Source organism: Aptenodytes forsteri, unplaced genomic scaffold (assembly GCF_000699145.1).
Source record: "Aptenodytes forsteri isolate BGI_AS27 unplaced genomic scaffold, ASM69914v1 Scaffold119, whole genome shotgun sequence".
NCBI lineage: Eukaryota > Metazoa > Chordata > Aves > Sphenisciformes > Spheniscidae > Aptenodytes > Aptenodytes forsteri.
Genome location: NW_008796165.1, coordinates 10,998,837 through 11,008,639, shown reverse-complemented (window position 1 = coordinate 11,008,639; position 9,803 = coordinate 10,998,837).

Here is a 9,803-nt window from a genome sequence, read left to right as displayed (position 1 = left end):
GGCTTTGGTTTATTTTTGTAATATTGCCACATTTCTGGGGTTCTCTCTGACATTTATTCTTCGTGTTCTGCTCTCCCCCGTCGTGTTTTGGTTTGATGCAAGCTTCTTAATGGAAAAGCAATTGCTTAGGGAAATATGATGCCTATCAATGGTCTAATCATGGCTATCAGTTCATGGAATTAAACTGAGACCAGTTCATGGAATTAAACTGAGACTGTATCACTGTGAAGGCTCCATGAAGAAAATTTGTTTCATAAAATTCATCTTGCATATCATGACTCTCTTTGTCCATAGCGTTCAGAAGCTCACTGTTCTTTTCCCATAATCTACTGAATAATAACAGTTAGCACTTGTATCTGCAAATCAATATGCAGGCTTTAGCTCCCAACCATAGTGAAAGTTGTGTTATTGTATTAAACAGTAACCATTACCTTTCATGCCTATAACTGATAGTTGTGTTCTGTATTTCTGTCAAATTTGACGACAATCACCTCCTGAAGCTTTAACAAAAGGCAGAAATTCCCCTGGTGCTTCTGGCAATTACACATTAGTCTTTGCAGAGACAGAAGATTACTTGCTGATTCCTGTTTGCTGATTCCATTATGTATGCTCCAGTACGTAATGGTTTGTTAATCCTTTAAAACAGCATAGCTAGAAATATTCTTTTGAAATTATACTATTTTGGTTCTATTTAAAAAAAAAGCCATCAAAAATGATGAATTCCATAGAGTCTCTTATAACCACTGGGGTTTTTAATGTGATCACTATCAGGAAACTTATCATTATAGTAGCTGGACTGTGTGCTATGCGGTGAATTGTTTCCTTTTGAAGATACTCATTTTCCTTCCGTCGATTTGATGCGATATGCTTGCAGTCTAGCCGCGCAAGAATAATAGTGGTGATGAAGACAGCTTGGTGTTTTATTGTGCTCTAAAATAATTCCATTAAGATCTAGTCTCTTTCCTGAGATGAATTCCTGTTTTCTCTTTGCTGTGTTTGCGATCACTCAGCTGCAAGCTTCACCCGCAGCCCTGTCCCGGCAGAGAGCCGTGGGCTGTTTTGGCCCTATTAAAGTCAGGTTTTACACTCTCATTAGGTTGCACCTCACCCTTGCTTGCAAAAAATGCAATGCTTTATAATGCTGTGCGCAGTGAAACGGGCTTAGGACCTGGAAAACAGTTTGGTAAAAAGTTTGGCCTCGTCTTGCTTTGTACTTTGGTGCAAACTTCACCCTGGTAAGCTCAGCCCTGCACTCTGCAGCGCTGTTCTACCCTGCACCGCTGTGCACAGCTCACGTGCCCAGGCTTTGGAGTTAGCTTAGCAAGCAAAAAGCATTCCTTATGGAAAAATGGCCATAACAGTCACTGAGAAGCTCTGCATCGCTTTCCCTCGAACTTACTTTACATTCCTTGCGTACATGCTTGGCTCACGTGAGGATGGTGATGATGCCATCCTGCGAAAGGTCACGGCTTGTTGCTGCTGCTGTGAGTTTGAAGGGGCAGAGCAGCAGGAGGTCCCACTCTGATCCCGTCCCCGTTGTAGCGGGTATTGTCCGTACAAGCTGTAATAGATAGTCCTTTCCCTGCAGAGCTTGCAAGCTAATAGATGAGACGGAGGCTGTGAGAGTAATATTATCCGTCTTCCGCAGATGAGGAAAAGAGGCGCAAAGAGATTAAGCCCAAGGTCGCAGAGGAAGTCTGTGGCAGGACCAGGAATTGAATTCAGCTCTCCCGGGTCTTTGTCCAGTGCCTTAATCACAAAACCTGCCCTCACCTCTATGCTTTTCTATTATTTAATCAGCTGAAGAAAAAAATGCAAATTGATTTAATTAAAGGAGAGAGCAAATTTCTAATTTCAGCCTAGATTCTTTCTATGGTTATGGAAATTTTGAAGAGTGGAGAATAAACATCTGTAATTTCTTTTCTCGACAGATGTGTTTTCATTTACACAGCTGTGCAAAATCTATATTTATGTATTTTGTGACGTATGATTTTAGCCTAGAAACAGTTCTGATGTTGGACTACCAAGAGGTGTAATTTTCTGACTTGCAGAATAATCCTCTTTCTGGCAAAAAGTCGGTCATGTTTCTTCCCGCAGACATGGTTTCTTCCTTTAAAGTGTCTCTCAAAATTATTTTATACTCGATGAAGCAAATCCTGCAAAGGCTTCATTATTCTGATGGTAGCATCATCTGACTGAATATTTCAATCATAATGTCCTTTGGAGAATTTTAGCAGTTTCCACTCGGGATTTTGGAGGCTTGGATTCATGTGTGTTCCCGAGGTTTTGAGAAACTGGTGTGAGAAATTCAGATAGTTTTGGATGCACGGAGTTCATTGGGGAGGTAGATGTTAATGTTTACTCTAGCCATTGATTAGAATACATTAGATTGCCTCTTTCCAACATGAAAAACACAAATGTGGCTTCTTTGGGCCCTGCTCAGCAAAGCATTTAAGCATATGCTTATTTTTAAGCATGTGAGTGCTGTCTGAGCATGTTCCTGCCACGCATTATTAGTAAATCGCAAAGGTTAATGTAATAAAGTGTCACTCCTGAGATCCGACTGCTAGGGACATCATCAAGAAAGTGCACACTTCCCGATGCCAGGAAAACATTTAGTATTTGTGGTGCGTGCTGCCCAAGGCTCTCCCCGTGAGTGCTCTACACCAAACTCCTCCTCTTATTTTGATTTCGTTCCCCTTTGTATTGCTACGTTATTCAGAAGCTGTGGGCCCCGACGCTGCAGACACTTGGGGACACGCTTCATTTCTATGCACGGCAGCAGCCTTGTCGGACTGAACGGGGCTGTGTGTGTGCTTTATCATCGGCGTTTTTTAAGTGTTGGTGAGATCAGGGCTGCTGTGAAGGGCAGAAGGGGAGGAAAGCAGCTTTTCTGCCTTCATCCTTGATGTTTCTTCCTTGTTCACTGAAAAAATATTTTTAGATAATTCTGAAAAAATTCTGTGTTTGTTTTGATAAGTGAGCTCCTACAAGGATGCCAATTTTAGAGCTTTCTAGAGAACTACAACAGCCATTGGTACCCTGTTGCTTCCTTTCCCCCCTTGCATCCCCTGGAGAACATATGAGAGACTTTGGCATCCACCTTCGAAGAAGGAGCTCCTCAGGCTTACGTTGCCACCTCTGAATTGCTGCGTAGCTGAGGACTACTTGTTAAGGTTGTTCTGCTTATTTCAGGCTCACATTAGGTTTTATGAACTTTAATGAACAGTAAGTAATAAATTTGCTGAAGAAATTGGGTTAGCCTGTGATTAACATTCAGAGTGATGCAGATGAGTGTACCAATGATGGGAACATGTGCTCACATCACGATGAAATGCAGATGAGAGGCCCTGGAGCAAGCCCAAGGATGTGGGCCAGCACAGTTTCATCTCTGTCAGCTTTAATCTGATCTAAAGTGTGAGTGTTACCGGCTTGCAGAAGGAATCTGAAATCCTGGGAAGACCTAAATACAACTTTTGTTTTCTATTAGAGGCTATTAAAACATTTTCTTTACAATCAAAGCTCCACAATATAAAAGCGCAAGATGCTGTATCTAAAAAACAATATTTCTAGCAGTAGGGAAGAGAGGGGAAAATGGTTGGAAGATGCCTCTTGATTTGGTTTAGCTTTTATAAAACACTGCTTTACTGAGCAGTCATTTTAGTCAATTGAAACCCAGCTGAGCCTCATCGTCTTATGACAGCGCTGTTGTACAGAACAGAGAAAAAAATCCACCATCACCCCCCCCCTTTTAAATGAAGTGCAAAGTAATGCTAGAAAGGGAAAGAATAAATCAATTTTAAGTGGTAATCTATGAAGTTGGACAGAAAATGATGAGAAATGAAGCAAGTGGTCATAGGAAATTGACCTTGAAAATGGTGTTTATCTTGTGGACGCAGTGGCAGGGCCCGGCTGCTGCTGCAGGCTGGTGACTGAGGGGGGGATTTAAATCAGAGTTTCTTCGCTTTGAATCTCAGTTGGGTTTTGGGGGAATTTCTTTTAAGACTGTGTACTCTGACGTTTATGCCAGTGGTGCTGCTCGACAGCATCTGGCAGGCAGGATTTATTCCTTTGTGGCAGTCTCATATTTTACTCTGTTGCTTGAAAGGCTGCGTATGTTTGGGAGCGGTGATTGCCTGGGGTCAGAAGACTAGCCGTGATTGTGTAATAGATATATAGAGAGATATATAGGAAAAGAGATGGTATTTTTACCTGACTTTAATTTCCACACAAATAAATACATTAAAGTGAGTAAAAGGACAAATGAGTAATACATGTCACCTCTGCTATTTTAAACTGTAACACCTACTTACACCAGAAGGATGACTATTGCAGTATTCTATACATCTTTATTTACAGTAAAGGTACAGGAGGGTGTGGGAGGTGGAATATGTTGAGTTTTCACTGAAACTCCTCTAGCAGAAAGCAGTTGACAGTGTATTCCCATGATTTGTGTCGTCCTAGGGCGAATGGTCAGGAGTCCTTCAGATTAACTAAATGCTATCTGGTTCAATTGGTGATGATCTTGTTCTGCCTTTTTTAGCATCAGCTGTGTTCATAAGTGAGCCATACGCAACTCATTGTGGTGGGTCATCTCCTGTTCTCAGGCACCTACTTACTGGGTGTCTCAGTTATTCCCAACTTAAACATGAATGGACAAGTAGCCATCTGCCATGCCACGGAGACTTTATGGTTTTGCTGGTCAGCAAAATAACCTGATATTAACACATTAACACATCAACTTTAATGAAACGTTAGAAATCTTTGCGTCAATTCTAATCTGAACCATATAAGTGGGCTATCTGCTTTACTCAGTTGGTTAATAAAATCACTGACCTCCTTTGCCAGCACAGATTCTCTTTCTGCATGTCAGATTGCAGACACAGGCAGGAAGGTCTCTGGGGGTGCCCAGGTGTAAGTGAGACCAGGTCAAAACCCTTAAGTGCCCTATGTTTTGTCTAGTAACCTGTCATAGACTTTGACTTATACCTGAGCTTCTAAGAAGCCTGAGGAATTGCTTGTATTAGCCAGTAAAAGATGTGGTCCAGGCAATATCTGCAAGTAGCAGTTGCTTCTGCTTGTATGGCCAGCATCCCCCCTAGCTCAATGTATGTAAGGGCTTATTTTCCTGGATGGGACCGTGCAGGGTTTGGAAATGCTCCAACTCAAGAGCTGAAGGCGTTTCCCTTGGCTGGGAGCATTTCCTGAACCATTTGGTCCTGCATGTGTCTGCTGGGATAGGGTCTGGGACGAGCATCCAGAGCAGGCGAAGGGAAACAAAGGGAGAGAGGTGTGAAGCGGGGACGCGGCGGTGCTCGCCAGCAAAGCTCTGGGAGGAGGAGAGGGGAGCCCCGCTCGCTGCAGCTCTCCGTGGAAAACTCGTATTGATCAAGTGCCGGTGACGTTCGGGTTGGTTGTGTTATTACAGTGCTTGTGATCTGATGGAAAACTAACAAATAATAAATCTAAGCGATGTTTTCAGACTGTGCAAAAAATTAAGAATTTCGAAGCAAGCCTTCTCCAGATATTTAAAATTCAGAGAGCTTTTTTTGTCCTGGGTCTTGAGATGTTAATGACTTTGACTAATTGTCAACACCACCAATTACTATGACTGATACCTTATCATTTCCCACAATGAGCAATGCTAATTAAAATTGATTGTGCTGCTGTTCTGGCACAGCAGCAAGTTCCCCTTTCATTTTTTGTTTAAACATGAGCTTATTGTGCCGATTTGGTGAATTAAATAAGGAAAGCTCATTATTCTGATGTTTATTTTTGAGCAGGGGTTTTAAGCCACATTGGAAGCCTGTTGCAAGCATCAAAGAAATAGAAGAGCTTGAATAAATTGTATTTTTGGAGTACCAAAACATACACCTAATAATAATATTTAGCACTTTTATACCACAGTGCTTTTTACATGATCACATTTCTGTACAAATGTAACTACTCCTATTATCTCTGTAAGGTGGGTAAACACTATTACTTCTGTTTCACAGATATTGAAGCTGAGACGCAGGAGCTTTGATTCTCTAATAGCAGTGCACTTCAAGCTATTCACTTCAATTAGATTGCAGATCTCTGTCTTACAGCAGTGTGAGCTGGCTAAGTTATGATTTGCAAGACTGACTTGCTTGAATTTTATACAAACTTGGCCTTTTATTTCTCTTTTTGTTTTTTTTTTAAAGTATGATTATTTATTTCTCCCAAAGATAAGTTCAAGACTTCCTTGCTGCTGGCCTGCCCTGTGCTGGCTCCTGCCAGTAGGTGTTGATTCTGCATATGCAGGGCACAGCCACACAGGAGTGCTGGAGTTGTGCAGCCTCGTGTCCTCCTTTTTTGTGGTTTTTGCTTCATCAGCTGAATCTTCTCCTGTCAGGAAGGGCTGTTCTTTATTGGGGAGAAGCTGCTTGCGGGGAGGAGAGATGGCTGGATTATAGCATGGGACGGTACCCTGAAACTCCTGTATTCTATCTCTCCTGTGCAGCGCTGCAGTTGTATTATAAATTCAGCTGTGGTTTTATGTGAACTTTTCCATGGGGAATGTTTATGGGATAGGTTATCAATGGAAGATGTACCTGGTTTTTGAATTATTCTGCTGGTATCCTCTTCTTAAGTGGCTGATTACAGTTAATAGCACAAGTCTATGACCTTATCCTGTTGGAGATTGATTTAATCTGAACAATTGATTACTTCCATGATCAATATGTAATGAGTTAATATGTAATGGATATAAATGCATGGAATTGCCTGAGATATTCCTTACTTCCTACTTAGTCCATAAAATCAGTCAACTACTTCATGGTAGTTATTAAAAAAAAAAAGAGTCTTTTAAAGAATTCTACATGTTGCACTTTTTCATCAACAAGATCTCTCTTAGGTCTTGGCAGAAAGGGAACCCATGTTTGCCTGCATGGTATCTTGTATGAGCGGTTATAGAGAAGTATGTCAATCAAAAAATGTTTATTGGGAAAAAACTTTTAAATGTCTGGCACTTGAAAGCAAGATAAAAATATTTATATTACAGAAACACCAATAGCAAAAATCATATCTGAAAGTACATATTTCAGTCCTGAACACTATTTCTTGATTATTTACAGCTACATGAATTTCCCTTGAGCATTGATTTCTTCTGATCCTGATATGAGCTAGGAGCAACCATATAAATCTGTAGAGCTCCTTATGCCATAGTGCCATGCCTGACTCCAGTGCAAATCCTCCTTGCTGCAAAAAAGGGGAGGTCCTGCCCTCCCCACCCCTCTTGGTTTGGCTCTCCTGCTCCACCAGTAGTGTTCATAGGGACCTAGACCAAGTTAAAAATCTGGCTGAAAAGTAATTTAAAAGATAATAATAAAAAGAAATGTTTTCAGCGGTGAGCAGTTGTTTGATGTGGGGTTTCTGCGCAGTTATGTGAAAGCCACGGTGGCACCAGGCAGTGGGGGCTTGGGTGTGGGGTCTCTGAGCAAGGCCACCTCCACCGCAGCAGCACGGTTTGATGCCTAACTGAGCTGACCCTGCAAGCAAGGCCTCACGCTGTCTCTCTAATGGTGCTTTCCTGAGCGTTTCACCTAGGTTAATTTGTTTATGTTGGGAAGGCGCTAGGAAATGGGGCTGGAGAAGTGCAAAGTGTTCTGACTGGACGTAAGCACTCCCCTTTTTTAGCAGTAAAAGAGCTGAAAAGAGCGGTGGTATGTTTTCAGCTGACCCACGCTGATGGCACCATTATCAGAAGGTAACGTGTTGCCATTAGCACGTGAAGCTGTGAAATAACATGCCAAGTGTGTCTTCTTGAAGCACATTCGACCTAATTCTCCTCTCATCTGTATTGATGTCTCTCCATGGACTACACTGAAGTTGCTCGCGGTTTACACTGTAGAAAATCAGAGAGGAATCATGGATGACTGACTCCCTCAGTGTAACAAGCTGTACGTGGAGGCAGAAGTTTTTTCTTTCTCCTCTATTTCCAAATGTCCCCTGGAGTTTTGTTGTGAAAAGTCAGTTATGAAAATTGAGAGTGTGTGTGGGGGGAATATGTCATTTGGGTTGTGATTTGCTGTTAATTAAACTTTACTGTGACACATCCTTTATGTCAGGGGATTCCTGATTCTCATCTCAGTGGCCTGGTAGAACGGAGGAGCATCTCCATCGAGATCAATGCTCATTATTATTTTCCTCATTATCATCATGATCCTCATCAGTATTTGTTCTACAACACTGGCTGTGGAACAGAAGCGTAGGCAGAGATGACCCTCGCCCATTCCCGTTCAAAACTTCATTTTTAACAGATAAGAGACACAAAGGCTGGGGAGGAGAAAGTGGCAGTGGACTCATGACAGAGAATTAGATCCAACTACTTTGAAGCCAAAATCAGCCTTTCTTTCCACTGCAAATGACATGATGAGATAATCAGTTTTCTTTATTTTCATCAGAGTACAAGCACTCGCACACAGGTTGAAACCCACAGCGCACAAGATGGTGATGGATGTTATCAGACAGGTTTTAGCTGCATGAAGCTCACACATCTATGCAAGAGAGGGACTCAACGGTAGATGGGAATGGAGTCTGCCCAAATAGCAAGCGAAGCAGAGTGGGAGGGTGGTCAAATTTAGTAAATGTTCCCTAGAGAGAGAAGATCTGGCATGGAAGGTAAGGTCCACAGCCTTGACCTGTTCATGTTTGGTACCCTGAATGGAATTTTGAGAACTGTTCTTCCTTCTCCTCCGTTGCAAGAGTGTTATTGTGGGGAAAATGCTCATTTTACAGTCTCAGGCCTGAACCATGGCTTTAGGGTGGCACTGTAGGTGGCAGGAAGCCCAGTATGATTTTCTTGCCTAGCAGTAGCTCCTCCTTGAGGTGCAGGTGGGCTGACGTCAGGACAGGGGAGCTCAGCCTCAGAGGAGAACCAACGGAAGCAAGGTTCAACCTTCTGCTCAGCGACCCTTGAAATAACCTCCTCAGACCCTGTTACGCTCACCACGGGGATGCTGCTGGCATGAAACACCAAGAAAGGGCAGACGCTGCCAGAAGCATCTGGGAAACAAATTCAGAAAGATTGTCCAGATGTCAAATGACATTTGGGGGCAAATCCAGGGTCAGAAGACCCAACCGACATCCCATTCGTGTCTGAGTGATAATGAATGTAGGGCTGGAGAGAAGCTGGGCTCAGACCATGATTGCAGACATACCTTGGCAAGTCAGCCTGTTTCTGGACCTGGTTTGTGCTATGTGTGGGACAGCAAGAGAAGCATCTGCACTGACGTGTACCTGCGGGAGAACTCAAACACAGCAAGCATTTGATGGTCTGATCACCTTGTTTTGCTGGGTGACCTCTTGTAAAATCTGAAAAAAGGACCACAGAAAAAGAGGTGTCCCTTTGACGTAGGGACCTGAACCTTTCTGCTTAAAACGTTTAAAATCAGTTCTTTTGGACGCTCTGGAACAGAAAAGACTCTTGCTAACCTGACAGCTCATTTTGTCTGGTTTGAGATGTAGGAGGAGGGATGTGATTTCTGTGGCTCATGTTCTGACAACCAACTGATAATCCCACAGCCATCCCCTTAGTGCCGGTAGTTTCTCTTTCTGCTGATGGAAAGTCATCTGGGGGTCAGGAAGCGGATGGAGTTGTTAAGGCTCTCACATAGAAATGATGGGATACAAACATGTTGAAGTTGTTGTAGGCTGTACCACAGGAAAAGCTGCAGCTCTCTCTTTGGGGAAAACCACAGCTCAAAATATAGAATCATAGAATAGAATCATAGAATCATTGAGGTTGGAAAAGACCTCTAAGATCATCGAGTCCAACCGTC